The sequence below is a fragment of the Oxyura jamaicensis genome, chromosome 5 (genome assembly GCF_011077185.1).
Source record: "Oxyura jamaicensis isolate SHBP4307 breed ruddy duck chromosome 5, BPBGC_Ojam_1.0, whole genome shotgun sequence".
Taxonomy (NCBI): Eukaryota; Metazoa; Chordata; class Aves; order Anseriformes; family Anatidae; genus Oxyura; species Oxyura jamaicensis.
In genome coordinates this window covers 4,760,043-4,776,029 of record NC_048897.1, presented here as the reverse complement: position 1 = coordinate 4,776,029, position 15,987 = coordinate 4,760,043, and the positions used below count along the sequence as shown (strand labels likewise).

General features: G+C 34.5%; 1 protein-coding gene across 4 annotated transcripts in view; it reads right to left on the bottom strand.

The window, feature by feature from the left end:
* The window catches only part of LRRC4C (leucine rich repeat containing 4C), a 498,815-nt gene that overhangs the window by 111,204 nt on the left and 371,624 nt on the right, over nt 1-15,987 (bottom strand). The window contains exon 1 of one of the 4 annotated variants that reach the window (XM_035326558.1): nt 11,256-11,277. The exons of the other annotated variants lie outside the window; for them this stretch is intronic. The gene's annotated coding sequence lies outside the window, so the exon portion shown is untranslated. Of the gene's footprint in view, nt 1-11,255; nt 11,278-15,987 lie in introns of those variants that run through there. 4 annotated transcript variants of the gene reach the window in all.

The window sequence follows — 15,987 nt, the reverse complement described above, 5'->3', positions numbered from 1 at the left end:
GCTCAGACATAAAAGGGAAGAGTGGGTTTAGGGAGGTTAGTCATCTTTTGCTCATGGTCTAGCTTGGCATCATTCTACCTTTGGTAGATTACGAGTGATTGTCTTTGAATTGTGTTTGTTTCGTTTTCTTTCTCTCTTCTTTTTCTTCACTTAGTAAACATTTTTTATCTCAACCCACAAATGTTCTTGATTTTACTCTTCTCCTTTCCACTTCCCCCACCTCACAGTGGCAGAGGGGGCAACTAATAAGAGGTTGTGTGGTGTTTAGCCACTTCCTGAGGGTTTATTCAGAACATATTCAACTCCAGAAATGAGATTAAAAAGTCATTTTTCAAAAAAACAGAAATCCTGAATAAAATAAAATAAATATTTTATTCAGATCAAACAAAATGTGCCTTTGGGTCTAAAACAATTTTTATAGTTTGTTTTTAGTAGGAAGGAAAGAGAAAAAAACTTTTTTTTTTTTTTTTTTTTCATTTGATCACAGTATACTTTTCCTTTTTGATTTTGTAGTTAAAGGGATGAACTGGGAGGTCAACTATTTCTATATCTCTGCATAAAAAAAAAAAAAAAAAGCACACACTCATGTTTTGTACTTTTCAAACTGACAAAGTTTTGCACAGACTCAAAAGTGAAATATTAAACACTTCCAATAATCTCAAGAGCCTCAGATGGCTCTTCCTGTACTTAACATTATGCTTTTCCATCTACATTTTTTATTGTTTGGTTCCCATTCCTTTTGAAACAACCATATTAAAAAAAATAAAATGGGTTTTGTAAGGAAGAAAAAACACATACCGCTATTTTAATCATACTTGCTTAAATCTATATCCTTGTTCTCACTCAGTCTTCTGACCAATGCATTCCCCATATTCCTTAATAGTTGTAATTCATATCAGCAATTTAGGAAAGAGATAAATAAACATAATATATATTATAGCAAAAAATGCAGATGGGAAAGAAAAAAAAGTCACTGAATATGACTCAGAGTGATGATTTTCAGCTCTTCATGCTACATTTGCAAAGTGACAATGTTGATGCATGACAAGGTACAAATAACCATTACTTGCAGCAATGTCTTTGTCATTCCCTTGAAAATGCTTGTGTGGTTCTTATTAGGAGGGAAAAAAAAAAAAAAAAAAAAAAAAAAGTTTGAAGATATCTTTAAATATATCACAGGGTTTAATAAAAGTTTTAGTGCTGTGTATCGCTCTATAGTGCAAGGTTTTTAACCACTTATAATATGTGATTTTTTTTATCCTAAATATAATGAATCATAAAATGGTTTGGGTTGGATGGGACCTTAAAGATTATCTGGTTCCAACTCCCCTGACATGGGCAGGGACACCTCCCACTAGATCATGTTGCTCAAAGGCTCCATCCAACCTGGCCTTGATGAAGAGGAAATAGTCCCTAAAACTGAACTTTAATAAAGGAAATGCCCATGGAGAGAAAGGGCATAATGACAAGTGCCTTAACCTACACTTAAACATGTTATATAATCACTAATGTAAAATATCTAGGAAACATAAGCAAATCTTTTAGGTCATATTATCTATGGACACATACAGAAAAATGAGATACCACATTAAATTGGCATCACATTTACATTAGGATAGGATCAGCTGAGGAAGCCATGCCTATACTTACATAGGACTGAAGTATAAATTATTTTCCATTTGTAGAATTCTTTTAAAAACAGATAAATGAAAACAAATATATTACTGTACATACCAACCATACTAGGACACTCTGGGCAGTTAAGAAACATTCTGATATTGGCACTTGCTAAAAGCTTGACAGAGAAAAGAATGAAGGACTATTTCCCCCTCAAAAAATAGAAATAAGAAAAAGAGGAAAAGAATTCTTCAAATCTTATGTTATAGACAGTTCTCAAAACCACTTATTCAATCATTACTTTCAGTACCCACAATCCCTAAGCAAGAAATTCACTGCAAAATTGACAAGTTCACCTCAGTAACTCCTTTTAAATTGTATTTTCAACTTTATTTCAAAACACTGTAAAAGCCAACTCACAAGTCAAAGGACAATCAAGGCATTGAGTGCAGTGATATTAAAAAAAAAAACTTGACTTAGCATCCTAGGTTTGCATTTGAAATCCCGCAGTTTCCTACTAAACCTCAGACTTTTTGAACTACTTGAATGGAGTATTTAGCCCGGTTAGGGTTCAGTTCCATCTACTCAGCATGGAATATGTTCTAAATTCAAATTAATTTTTATAAGTAAATGCTTTAAAGATTTCCCTTGGTTTGGTTAATGTGGTACCGTTTAACATAACTGAGGGTTTTTTTTTTTTTTTTTTTTTTCTAATGCTATTAGAAAAGTTATTCTAAGTTTTGCATTTTCTCAGTTTTTATATACAATTAAACTAATTTCCTGCAGAATTTTAATGTCCTGTGAGTCATAGCTAATTGCAAATGTACATTCACTTTTGGAAAATCTAGTCCAAATACAACCCTCACACAATGAGACATTCACTTATGTTCATAGCAGGTCTGTTTCATATTCAAATTCTATGAAAAATATTCATATTAGCTGCACTTACTCACAAAAAAAAAAAAGAAAAAAAAAGAAAAAATGAAAAAAAAAAAAAAACACACCTAAGCATGAAAATTAATAATATCAGTGAAATGCTTGAGATTCTGATGTACTAAAAACATTTGAATTTGAATTTGCTAATTTTAGGATCCTCTGCTTTCTCTTTAATTTGAACACCAAAGCAATGAAAGCAACTATGTTCTACGCACCAGAATATAGTATATATTTCAGTAACTCTATAGTATATATTTTAGTAACACTAACTCTTCAGTATTAAAGTTACTAATTATCCCTACATTACAATTCACAGTAGTGTAGAAACCCAACAGAAGGCCTAGAAATCGATTACAAACCACTTTAAAATTCTATCTGAGGATTTAAAAACTCTCAGTCTTGCGTGAATCTTTTGTATTGAGAAGTACTTCATCTGCTGAGGTAAAAATTTCCTATTGATATATCAGTAGCAGGCTACATGTTTGAATAACTCCTATATCTAAATGTTTTGCATGTAAAACAATTATAATCTAATAATTAGTAACCAATAGAATCGTGAAACACACAGAATATCTAAGTAGGCAAGGAGTATTCACATCTTTCACAATTGGGTGCTTTCTGAAGCTCTACATCAGTTATGTATTTTCAGCTTTTTGCACAACTAAAGTAACACAAATGTTATTCTGATTTTTTCCCCAATCAATTTATGCATGTTTAGCAAGACTGGGTAAATGCCTAAGCATCTAACTTTCAAGACATTTTTCTGATCTTGTATGTACATTGTTCCTTGTCAAAAGTATTGCATTTAGATTTCACTGAAGTGTACTGTGACAAGAACATCTAGCAATGAACTGCAACCAAATCTTGTATGGAACCATAATCTCCACAAAGCATACAACATTTTCAACAACTAAGTCAGAAGCAAAATTTACCATCTCAACATGCAGTCAAGCACAGGTAAGCTTGGGGGCAGAAAGATGCAACAAGGAGATACTCCTAAAAATCTATTATTGTTTAGTTAACCTATAAACTGGGTAACTCAAGGCACTTTTATTTTTTCCTCGCAATTATTAAGAAATATTATGTACTATACAATGCTGACATTAATATTGCTTTCATAAGCATTATTGAGCACTATTGCTTATGAAAATAATAGGAGAATTGAATCGGGTAACACTGTATTATTTAAATGAAAGTTGGAACAGGGTTCATTATGAAATAGCTGAGGCATTCCAGAGGATCTAAATAATGAATTGACAAATGCAGTTGGCTTCATAGATAGCTATCCAAAATATCTGATGTTCGCTCCAGCTTTCTTTAGTAAAATATGTTGTGAGGTTTTCTGCTAGTACTATCTAGCTAGTAAATGATAAGGAAAAACAGAAAATAGCATCAAACACGATTCAACAAACTGCCACATTTACAAAGGAACAAAAGGCATTAAACTCTAGCAGAAGCTAGAATCAAAGTTCTCATCAAAGCACAAATTGAAAGTGCAATATTTTCTTCTTTTCAATACTCAAAGCAATTCATCATTAAAATTCAATTTTTCTTCCTGCATCTGCTTGTGTGAAAATGTATGTTATTCATTCATCATTTAAAGTATAGATAGACGGACCATCATTAAGTAGTTTTGTTAAACTTTGCAAAATAGATCTCAACATTCATTAATAATAACTAAAAATATATAGATTTACTTGAGATCATTGGGTCACAATGGGCTGAATAAACATGTTGACATGTTTTTGGCATGACTGAGAAATGAGTTTTGGCCCGATCGAGGTCTCCCATATGTGTCCTGCAAGTCCAGTTAATGAGGCAGGACAATCATTAAACTTGGATGAATTAATATGACATGAATAGGAGAATCTGCAGATGCAGTAACAGAGATGAAAGTAGGTCACATTCAGAAAATTTACATAAAAACAGTCTAGACAGCATTAGCATAAGCCTTGTAAGTCTTGTATTAAAAACCACAACAGTAATCTCTAATATGTATTATGACTGATAATAAATATAAGAATAGGAAAAAAGAACAAAAAACAACAACAACAACAACAAAAAGAAGATCACAAACACACTTTTTGACACTAAGCTGAGTGGTGCATTTGATACAACAGAAGAAATGGATACCATCCAAAGGGACCTGGACAAGTTTGAGAAACGGGCCCATGTGGACCTAATGAGGTTTGCAAATTCCAAGTGCAGGGTGCTGCACCTGGATTGGGGTAATCCCAGACACCAGCACAGACTGGGAGAAGAAAGCATTGAGAGCAGCCCTGCAGAGAAGGACTTGGGGGTTCTGGTGAACAAAAGGCTCAACATGAGCCAGCAGTGCATGCTTGAAGCCCAGAAGGCCAACTGCATCCTGGGCTATATCAACATAGGCGTGATCAGAAGGTCAAAGTAAGTGATTGTGCCCCTCTGCTCTGCCCTTGTGAGACCCCACCTGGAGTGCTGCATCCAGGTCTGGTGCCCCTTCTTATGAAGAAAGGCTGAGAGAACTGGAGCTGTTCAGCTTAGAGAAAAGAAAGCCCTAGGAAGACCTCATTGTAGCCTTTCAGTACTTAAAGGGGGTTTATAAAAAAGATGGGGAGTGACTTTTTGCTTGAGCAGATGATGACAGGACAAGAGGGTTTCAGACTAAAAGAGAGGAGAGTTAGATTAGATGTTATGTGGAAACTCTTCACTCAGGGTGGTGAGGCATTGGCACAGGTTAGCCAGAGAAGCTGTGGATGCCTCATCCCTGGAGGTGTTCAAGACCAAGTTGGACAAGGCCCTGGGCAACCAGAGGGTTGCATCCCTGCCCATGGTAGTGGAGTTGGAAATAGGTGATCTTTAAGGTACCCTCCAACCCAAGTCATACTGTAATTCATATGATGATATTTAAAATGAGTAAAAGGAGAAATAATTTCAAATGGCATTTTGTGAATTAAAACTTAAGAGTACACAATAAATAACATAATCAATATCAACTTGTTTAACAGTCACTTGGAGGTCGTATCTTTCACTTCACCCCTAGTGATTGTAGCAAAAAGTATAGCTCTCTATTAGCATACAGAAATGTAATAAAATCATTGCATCAGAGTGAAAACAGTGTAACAACACTTCTAAAATCGTTCAAAAGGCTTATTTTCTCTGAAGCTGTTGGTAGAAAATATAACTTACTAGAAAATAAAAAACAAACAAACAAACAAAAAACGTTATTGTTATAAAGGAGCAAAAGGTCCTTGTCCGTTTTTTCACCCTTCAGCTTAACTCTTTTCTTTGCTCTTTTGAAAAAAATACTAATGTAATGTTGGGAGGATATGGAAGACAACATTGAGCTGATGAAGACAAACAACTGAAATATGAAATGATAAAAACATTTGTGCCTTTTTTTAAAAAACAAACAAAAAACAAGCGAACATTTTTTTCATACAGAAATTTCTTATTTTAAACAAGTGAAAGTATAAAATAATGTTTACACACACCCACACCCACCAGCTGTATGTTGTGATTTTCATTCAATACCTATATAATATATTCTTAGGTGAAGTTTCTCTGATTTTTTTTTTTTTTTTTGTACCAGTCTTCTTCTGTGTGTTTTCCCCTCAAAATCTGAATAATTTGACAAATTTGGAATAATTCAGGGACATAGTTTAGTGGGTGATATTGGTGGTAAGGGGGACGGTTGGACCAGATGATCTTGGAGGTCTTTTCCAACATTAATGACAGCATGAATTTGCAAAGTCATGGCTTTGCAGAATATTATGTACTGTGTTGCAATGAGAAGACATTTTGACCTTTTAGTGTTTGTTTGAATTATGTCCCAAGAGTAGGAGCTCTACTTCTAAAGAAAGTTTCTGAAACTTCGATACCTTTTGCAAGTAAAGGCTTTACAGCTCTTTGTATGGTCACATGTCCAATTTGGGTAGTTAAATTCCATTAAAAACCTATACATAACTTGTAGTAATTAAAGCCTTTTTATCCTACCACACATTTATTTTTCTTTCCCTTTCCCCTATGCCCACCTAACCGCAACCTTCCTTTAGAAAAGAATTCAGCTAGAATGTAACGGCAACATTTTGCATTCAATAGAATTTAACTTTGTTTATTACACCTTCAAGAGACATAAATCAGAGCTATCTGGGGATGTTATGTGTAATAGGTCAGTTGAGGATTACCATATGACTTGAACCATTTGCAAATCTTTCATAAATAAGCAATGGAGTGGGCTGGAATCATACAACATTAACTAATTTAATTTAAAGCCACACATATTTCTAAGATCCCACTGTTTTGCTTTGCTTTTTTGTTGCACATGTTGATATTTACTTTGCACTGATTGTGCATACACTGTCAAGCACTGGAACGCTGTAAAGCAATGGCCAACACTACATTAAGGACAGAATGGTAGAATTCGGATAAAGGTTCAGAGAGCTATTATGAAGATCTTACTGTGGAATCCAGATATATTTAATTATTTTTCCTGAATTTCTCTTTCCTTGTTTGGATCATACTACTAATAATGTCTAATTTATTAGTTTCTTCAATTATTATTTGTTCATTTTTGCAGCAAAGAGATTTCCTCTATTGGGGAAAAACAGTTTCAACTTAGAAAAATAAATCTAATTTTTTGCAAGAAAAAAACGAAAATCAATTTTGGGAAAGAACTATTTTAGCAAAACTCTTTCTTTCCTTTTCAGGAAGGAAAAACAAGGCAGAGAACAGCTAAGAGGTAAAAACATAAAAGCTGTATGGTTTGAGAAATGAAGACCAACACATTTTTTTTTTTTTTAAAAAATTCTTCAGAAAATAAATTTCAAGTTGAAATTTGAAATTAAATAACCATAATAATTCAAATTCAAACATAAAGAAATCTTTAAATAAAAAGTATTTATTGTCTTCCTATTAACTTTTGTAGTTTAAAATGGAAAAATAAGTTAATTTTCCTAGCATTCCTGAATAATTGATTATGCTGTTTTCAGTGAAGTAGAAGCCTTTTTGCAACACTCTTAGGAAACTATTAATATTATTCCTAAGAGGCAAATAGAAATTTTAGACTACAGAATCAAGTTAAATGTTCCAGCTTTAATTATTTTCTAAAAACTACTATTACAGAAGAAGTAATACTAGACCTTGACTATTTTTTTCCAATGTTCATATAATTTCTCAGCAACTTAAAGTATTACTGATTTTTCTAAACATATGTATATAAACTTGCTTTATTATTATTATTATTATTTATATGTATATAAACTTGCCTTTTTTTTGTTTGTTTTTAGTTACCCTTTTAATTATCCTAACACATGTATAGCTTTGGTCTCCACAACCAAATGTGTTCAAGCTGAACACTCTGAAATGTCAAAGAGCTGACGCCATAAAACATACATCTTATGTCTAGAAGATCTCCAGATGAAATCACAAAAATAAGTAATATATTCAAACTCTCATCAAGGTCAGAAAGACACCTAAATATTTTATCTATTTAAACCACACGTTTGTTATTCTTTGGGGGGTGGGGGAGGGTGGGGGTGGGGGTTAGGGATTTACTTGGAGACTTTTTGAGAACTAGACTGACTACTTTATACACCCCAATATCAAAAGCTACAGAAGTTGAAAGGCATCTGGCTTGGACATATTTTTATACGATTGTTAGTCATGGACTTAAACCAAGATTCTCCCAGGGAGCTTAAACAGCTTAACAGCCAGATGCTGCAGAGCAGTATCTGGCATATGTAGAGATGATAAAGTTACCAACTTTGAAGTGAACAGGAAAGACAGCAAATGTTCCCCATCATTTCAATCAAAACAGCAGAATGTATAGGTAAAAGTTTTCAGTTGAGTAGTGTGTGGCTTAAAGTAAGAATAAATACCAACTGGAACATGGACATTTAGACTGTACCAGATACATTTTAAGCAGGGTTATTCTAGTTATTCTATTTTCAATTAATCAAAATTATACCACTGTAGTCTGGAAAACAAACAAACAAACAGCAGTCCACTTAGGAATATGTGTTATTTCTTGTTCTGAAAATCTTGAGATCTCCCTAGATAAACTAATAACAAAGTTCTCCAAGTTTACTGAAAAGTGTTATAACCAAGTAAAGAAGGATATAGGAAGCTGATCCTTCTACTCTCATAGACTAGCTACACTGACACAAGACAGAAAAAAATGGCCCAAACTGATATGGTATTAATAAATCTGCCAAAATTATAACTTTTAATGGAAAACACTCTATTTTCATGCAATTCTAATGAGATCTGCCTGATAAAATGCCTCAGAGAGAAGGATTCCCTCAGATTTCCAAGATCAGTGGCTACAACATGAACAGGCAAATTACTTCTCAGACACTGTTTTTTGCAGAAAACATAAAAACATTATGGTATTTACTGTGAAATAGTTTTCTTCAGACCCATATTCTGTATGAATAAGTGACATGAATGAAGTCCTGACCATTTTGTACTAAATAGAGGAACTTGTAAAAATATATAATTCCTCATTTTAAGGAGTGGAAAACTTCAGCAAAACAATGCCAGCTGACACTTTCAAAACTGTTGGAGTCTGCTTTTGAAAATCTCACCTATATAGTATATGGTAAATACTACTGACTGTTTTGTTCAGCTGGGCAGAATTCAGTTAATAATGAATCCACAAAAAAATGTTTCTGGGAGAACATTCCCAACTCCTCTAACAAAACTGCAGGCAACTGAAAACTACCTGCAGGCAACAACCTGCCCATTATTCTATTATTTTCTTACAACTCACCTACAGCAACTAGGACAGCACCTGTTCTTCCCCTTACAATTGCAACAACAATAGTGCTTTTCTCCCAGGCAATTCACAATGCAGACTGGCAGGCCAACAACCACACTTTTAAAGATGGGGGTAGGCTACTATATGCATTGCTGCAGTGGTAGCAATAGAGGAAACTATTTGACAGGAAACTAGTGAAAGGAGTTGGTTTATCTATCCCAGCAAGAACACAGAAATCTTTAATACCTATATGAAATAAATTAGCAGGTTTATCTTACCTCTCAAGGGAAAGATGCCTGTGTCATAGGCAACATCAAGTTTAGAGCACGAGATAGCGCTTTTTTTTGCAGTGAGACAAATATTGTGACGCCCACAGAGAAAAAGGTTACAGTTCAACTCCAAGACGCAGTCCCTCTGGAGCCCTCTTTCAGGGTTTACTGAATGTCAGAAGCTTTTGCTGTTCCTGTCTGCTAGACTTACACTGCAGATAGACAGCAGGATTTCAGCATACAGTTTGGCTCTTTCTATCAGCTTCTAAATTCAATTAAAAGTGCCTATGGCACTTCTCTGCTAGGAAAGGAACATTTAGCACTGCCACAGACACTCATTCCGAGAAGAAGTCATTTCAAGGCACCAGAGTGCTTTTTAAAATCTTTGCTGTGTATGCATGAGCACCAGAGTCTGCAAGTACCTGCACACAGTCACTATCAGCAAAAGTTACTAATGACCTCCATACACTGACCTAGAGGTGACAACAGAAATGAAACAATGCCCACAGCTGCTTTTGATTACAATTCTACTATTTTGACAGAGCATCTCTAGCCATGTTCAAACTTTACACAGGACACCCTTTTCCTTCTAAGTTTTGGGTTTATTTTCCCCATTTATATCACCCTATCTTGAAAAAGAGCATTGCAGCTCTGTGTTCCACTCTAGTCAGCAAAGTTTCCCCATGAATGTACAACTAAAACCTGTCTGATACACCATTTCAATTTCAAAGTCCCACCTTGTGACTTCAACCTTTCACATACAAAAAAAATTGTGGTCATGCCAACCTTTATTTTTGGGGATACACAAAAAAACTCACAATCACAGGACCACTGTCCTTCCACATATCTGTTATACCTCATATACCCAGATGAACAACAACATTTTAGGACATCTATGGATTTGCCATGCAAGTTAAATACAGTATCTTTCTAAGACAGAGCAAAAAAAAAAAAAAATAGAACAAAGGTTTGAAATTTTGTCAAAACTGTTTATCCTCAGTGAATAATTAGTGTATTTTTCAGACACAAATAAAAAGCTCACAAGGAAATGCAGTTTTTCCTTTGCTGAATACTGTTATCATTGCCCAATATTATTATGTTACTTCAATTCCTCTCCTAAATCACACAAAAATATCATCTTTCCAGTAGGTTTGGTTTTTGTCAGAGTTCCATGTTGAGATAATAGTAGTAAAACCGCACGTCTGATTGTATAAACAGAAGCTGTTCAAGATTTATCCAAATTCTATCTTCATTTCCATTCAAAGAACTACATAGCAACTAAATCATTTTCGTAGTGTAAATAATAGCAGAGTTTTCTGTCCTGATATTATTATTTTAATTGGCAACAAACCTTATAGTTCAGTGTTTACCTAAAGACAGAAATAACAAAAATCTACCAGAAACACCTCCCTTTGTCCCTCAAAAACTATCAAGAAATAAAGCAAAGGTTGGACTAGACAGTATACCTGAACACTTATTTAAGTTAACCCATTTGCAGGCGCTTTCCCAGTTACATTCATAACCATCAGTCAGGAAATCCTGGAAGACTAAATACTATCTGATGGTGGCTGTTCAGAAGCTTACATAAAAACAGGTAGTGAAGTCAACTTCATAATTACCATAAAATTTTGAGAGGTATCTGCTGTTTAGCTGATTCAGAAAAGAAACCAGTGACAGGTTGGGTCACAACTCACCCACTGAAAGTGATTCCTTCTGACTCAGTTATTTCAGCAGAGAAGAAAGTTTTCTTCAGTTTCTAGGTTGCCAGTCCAAAAGTTTTTAAAATATCTACTCTGACTCATATGAAGAAAGAAGAAACAGAGAACAACAATGAAAGATGCAGAATTGCTGAAAACACTGAGATTACTGAAAGGTAAATAGTAGTATATAAAATATATATATATATATATATTTTTCAGCTTTCTTTCAAGAAAAGTGCATTTATGGTCTGACTGGTATTTAATAAGATTTTAAGTGACGATTCTTACCAAGCATCATACTTACATATAAAATTTAAAAATCTTACACAATTTGCCTGAGAGTTGCTCAAACTTCTTCCAACTCCTTTTTCTGCAATGGCTAATAACACAATTCATACTTAAATACATAATTAAGAAGACAAATGCAATTTCAGACTGTGAGATAATTCCAATGAATAGATTAATTTTACTCCTAAGACAAATTTGTGCCCAGGTGTAAGGCATTTATCTCTTACAATACTTTAAAGTCAATTCCACTATATCTCTTTGAAAAAAGGACACTGGTAAGGAAGATTATTAAGTAGAGACAAATCTTAAAAGACAACTCACTTCTGATTGTTGATAATTAGTCTGTCCTTCTTCCTTAGTTACACAATCTTCTTCAAGCAAATGAAGGCTACTGTATTTATAACAAGTTCAAGAGCAGTCCTCCATCATTTAGTCTGTAATCACTGTTTGTAGAAGCCACTGTTGAAAACTATAGCTATGTTGAAGGCACCTGGCCATCTGACTGCACTCAGATAAAACAAGGCAGAGGTGAGAATTACTGAAAGTGCTTTAAAACCACTACTGTGTTCTTCACCTGTTCGAATTATCCAGGTGTTATTCTGGTTCCTGTCATAAATCAAAGCTAAAAAGCTTCTGTGATTTTTCAATGGTTAACAGAACCACTTCACCACACCTATCAGGATGGATGGCTGAGATAATAGGATGCTAGCAAGAACTTTTTTTTTTTTTTTTTCCTCTAGAAATATGCCAGCATCGAGAAGAGAAGACAGAAAGAATTATCTTCTGATGTGAACAACTCATTCTGATAAAAATGCATGACTTTGTTTAAAAGAAGGGTGGAGGTAACCTTTTAGACCTGCGCCCTGACACTCCAGGTCTTCCTGTCCCACTGCAATTATGCAAGAGGCTCAGATAACAGCTCCAGTTGTTTGTAATGACAGCACAGACACCTGCTCACACGTCTGGGGAATGTGGGCCTAAAGAAAAGGAGAATCAGTTAACTCATTTATATCAATCCCTGTCTGTCACCCATTCAGTTTCTGAACACCACCTGCCACAGAGCTGAGAGGCAGTCTGCTGCTCGGCCTTCCACAACTGCCTGACCTTTCCTCTAAGCATATTAGCCTACAGCAGATCCAGCCTTGGCAGTCTTTTGGGGCCCTGGACTTTGTTGAGTTTTATCAGACCATCAGTGTTATGAGCCCCAGGCAAATCCTTCAGTGCTGCTCTTCTTATCACAAAGTAATTACCTGGCCTTTCTTCAGGCTGGTTGGAATTCAGGGGTGGAACTCACTGAAAAGGTTAAGGAGTCAAAAAAATCAAACTAGAACTTGCTTTTAGTCAGGTTTCCAGACTTCATAACAGCTGCAGTCAGCAATTTGAAAAGTCTGACATGCAACTTGACTGAGTCTATCAGATGGTCAACTGATCACTTTCACAACTGCCAAAATGTTAAAGTTTAGGGATAAAAAAACAGAAGCACATTCTATTGACATTAAAGTACATGAACTAGAGACAGATTTCTGAAGTGACACAGTAAAACGCTCTGGAGTGGGAGGATTTTTTGCATAAGAACTAGTGACTTTTCTCTCTAAGCAGAGTGACTGATGACTATGAACATTAAACACTGTTTCATGTGGAGTTTTAGTCAGGGGAAACACTTGATAAACCAAAAAAGACGACATTTCTCTAAAGAGCTGAGTTACATGCTTTCAAAAAGACAGTATTTGAGTAATTAGCTAGAGGAGCATGGAGCAACGAGTCATGGATTATCTGTATGCTATGCTCTGTCTTGATCAAAGCACGCTTTTGTTCAGATCAACTTGGATAAACACTGAAACCTGTGACACTTGCAGGTCACAACTCAATTTGTTTCCAATAGGTTCAAATTACCAAGCTATCTGAATTTATTTATTTGAGATGCTGTTTCATATGCCACACAGACCTAACAGGATACTTAGCAGCCCTGCACTGAGACCTGCCCTGCCTCCACCTTTCTCCTTACTACAGAAGAGGCTTAAAAAGAAATGATAGAAAGTCAAATGTTGCCAGTAACATTTCTGTTAAATATACTGCAGTTTCCAAATACACAAAAGAAAACTGTATAATAAAGAATAAGGATGATAAACACTACATTGGATGCATTTATATTTATACTATTTCATAATTAAATGATTTTAACTTAAAAATCAGTTGAACACCCCATCTCAAATTCTGAGATGTAGAAATAGAACCCTATTTCATATTTCTGTTCTTAGGAAAACAAACAAAAGCCAACTAACCAAAACAAACAAAAAAAAACTATTCAGATTGTGTGTGTACAACTGTTTCTGAGAATGTTATTGTGGTTAAACTTCTAGTAATTCCTGTTACTGGATGAGGACATTAACACATAGCCATTTATTTCATCTCCACCCATATCACCCATATTATTATTATTATTATTTTGTATCAAGTATTAGTCAAGACAACAATTACTTATAAGGTATTTTCATTTCTATTTTTCATAATGGACTTCTTGTCAGCTTGATATGTGAGTCTGACTAAGATTTCAAGTGGTATAATAATTCATAAGCTTTATTCGTGACTGAGATAAGGAGATTCATTTCTGAAAGAAAAAGCTCTCAAGAATAAAACATTTGATCATATATATATATATATTAAATTTCCACATCACTACATATAGCCCATATGTTGTAATTCACACACACTTTCTGCGTGTATATATATTTTGAATATAGGGAATTACTAGCATAATAGTCTCCCATTTATGCAAAAAAGAGCAAATTTGACTACCTATGTGAGTACAATAACAATAGTTTACTGTTATCAGATTTTCTCTTATGCAGATCCACTCCTCCCCTTCTGTAGTATGCACTTCATTGGACTAATTTATGAACTTTTAATAACATGTCTGTGCTGTATAAGTAAATAATTTTAATTTGGCCACCTGCCCTCGACAATACTTCAGTATCTCCAAGGCCATACTGAGGCTTACTCTCAGAGACGTCAGGGAAGTTATCTAACGGAAGTTTATGAGGGCAGCAGATGTTCATTCCTGCTGTTTGATGGTGGTGACATCTGAAACTTTGGTCTTTTACCACAAAGAAATCCAAGAAGAGTCACAAGAGCAGCATGCGAACTTCCTGCAAACAGACTACTAATCAGACCATTTTTAAAATAACCTGTGGTAGTAATTTATGTTCAGGCCATTCTAGGAGCTTCTTTAGTATTGCACTCCTCTTTGTTACATTTCTTTCCCTTGCTTCTGAACAAATCTCAGAATTGACCTACTGGTCAGGCTCATTTTAGCAAAACTAAACACCTGACACTGTGTAAAGCTTTTTTGCATTGGGAGGTTTCTATATGATCAGAGGGTTCGAAGTATATATTCCATGAGAAAACAGATATTTGCTCATCTATTTCCTCCCGTTGGATCTAAAGTTTATTGAGAAGAATGGCTGTTGTTTTCATTCATGTAAAGTTTTTTTGTTTTTTTTTTGAAACATTTACATATGTATCCTCTTTTCAGATTCAATAGCTAATAGCAGAAATTGTTCTCTCTGCTTTGTAAGAAAAATATAGGACAAAAATATTCCAAAACCTGAATGTTCATATGCCTAAATTCTGTTTTCTAGAAAATCTAATTGATTGTCAACGGGTCTCTGGTATCTACTCATGTAATTAATTTATGATTATGAGACTTAGGCTCTTAAGTCACATAAGAACCTTTAGTAAATTTCTATTAAAGATTCATGAATAATTACATTCACAAAGATTAAATGAACAATTATATGACAGATACACTGGGGGATGAAAGTTATCAGCAAGGTTTGCTTGTAGTTGTCTGCTAATACATCTCCATCCTCATCTCTGACCATGACTTCCATACAAAACTTACCCAAATATTAACCTTCCTATGAATAAATAGTTGATTTTATCAAATCAATGGATTTTAAGATTAACTATGTTTAATCTTATTTCCAAAGTTTTTGTTTGTTTGTTTGTTTTTAAGGGAGGAAGCAGAATTCAGAGACTGTAGTTATGATGATGATTTTCAATGAAGCAAAAGGAAGTCCCAGATTTCAATGAAGAAAACTGGACTTTTAACATCTGCCTGTTCATACCTGTTTGATCTAGATCAAAATATACAGTGAGAACAGTCATCAGCAGGTGAATGTTTTAGTCGCTATATTTATACCACATACATAAATATACATATATATATATAAATCTAACTTGCTTCCATTATTCAAGTAATTGTATATGTGACCTGGGAGAGAGGAAAAAAGACCTCTGCAGCTTCCCAGGTGTGTGCGGTGTGTGTGTGTGTGTGTTAACGACCATTACTAAATTAAACTTTGAAGTAGTAGATTCTTTCAATTGACTTCACTGTGCTTCTGATTAAGCTTTTAATAACCATTGATTAACAGAAAGA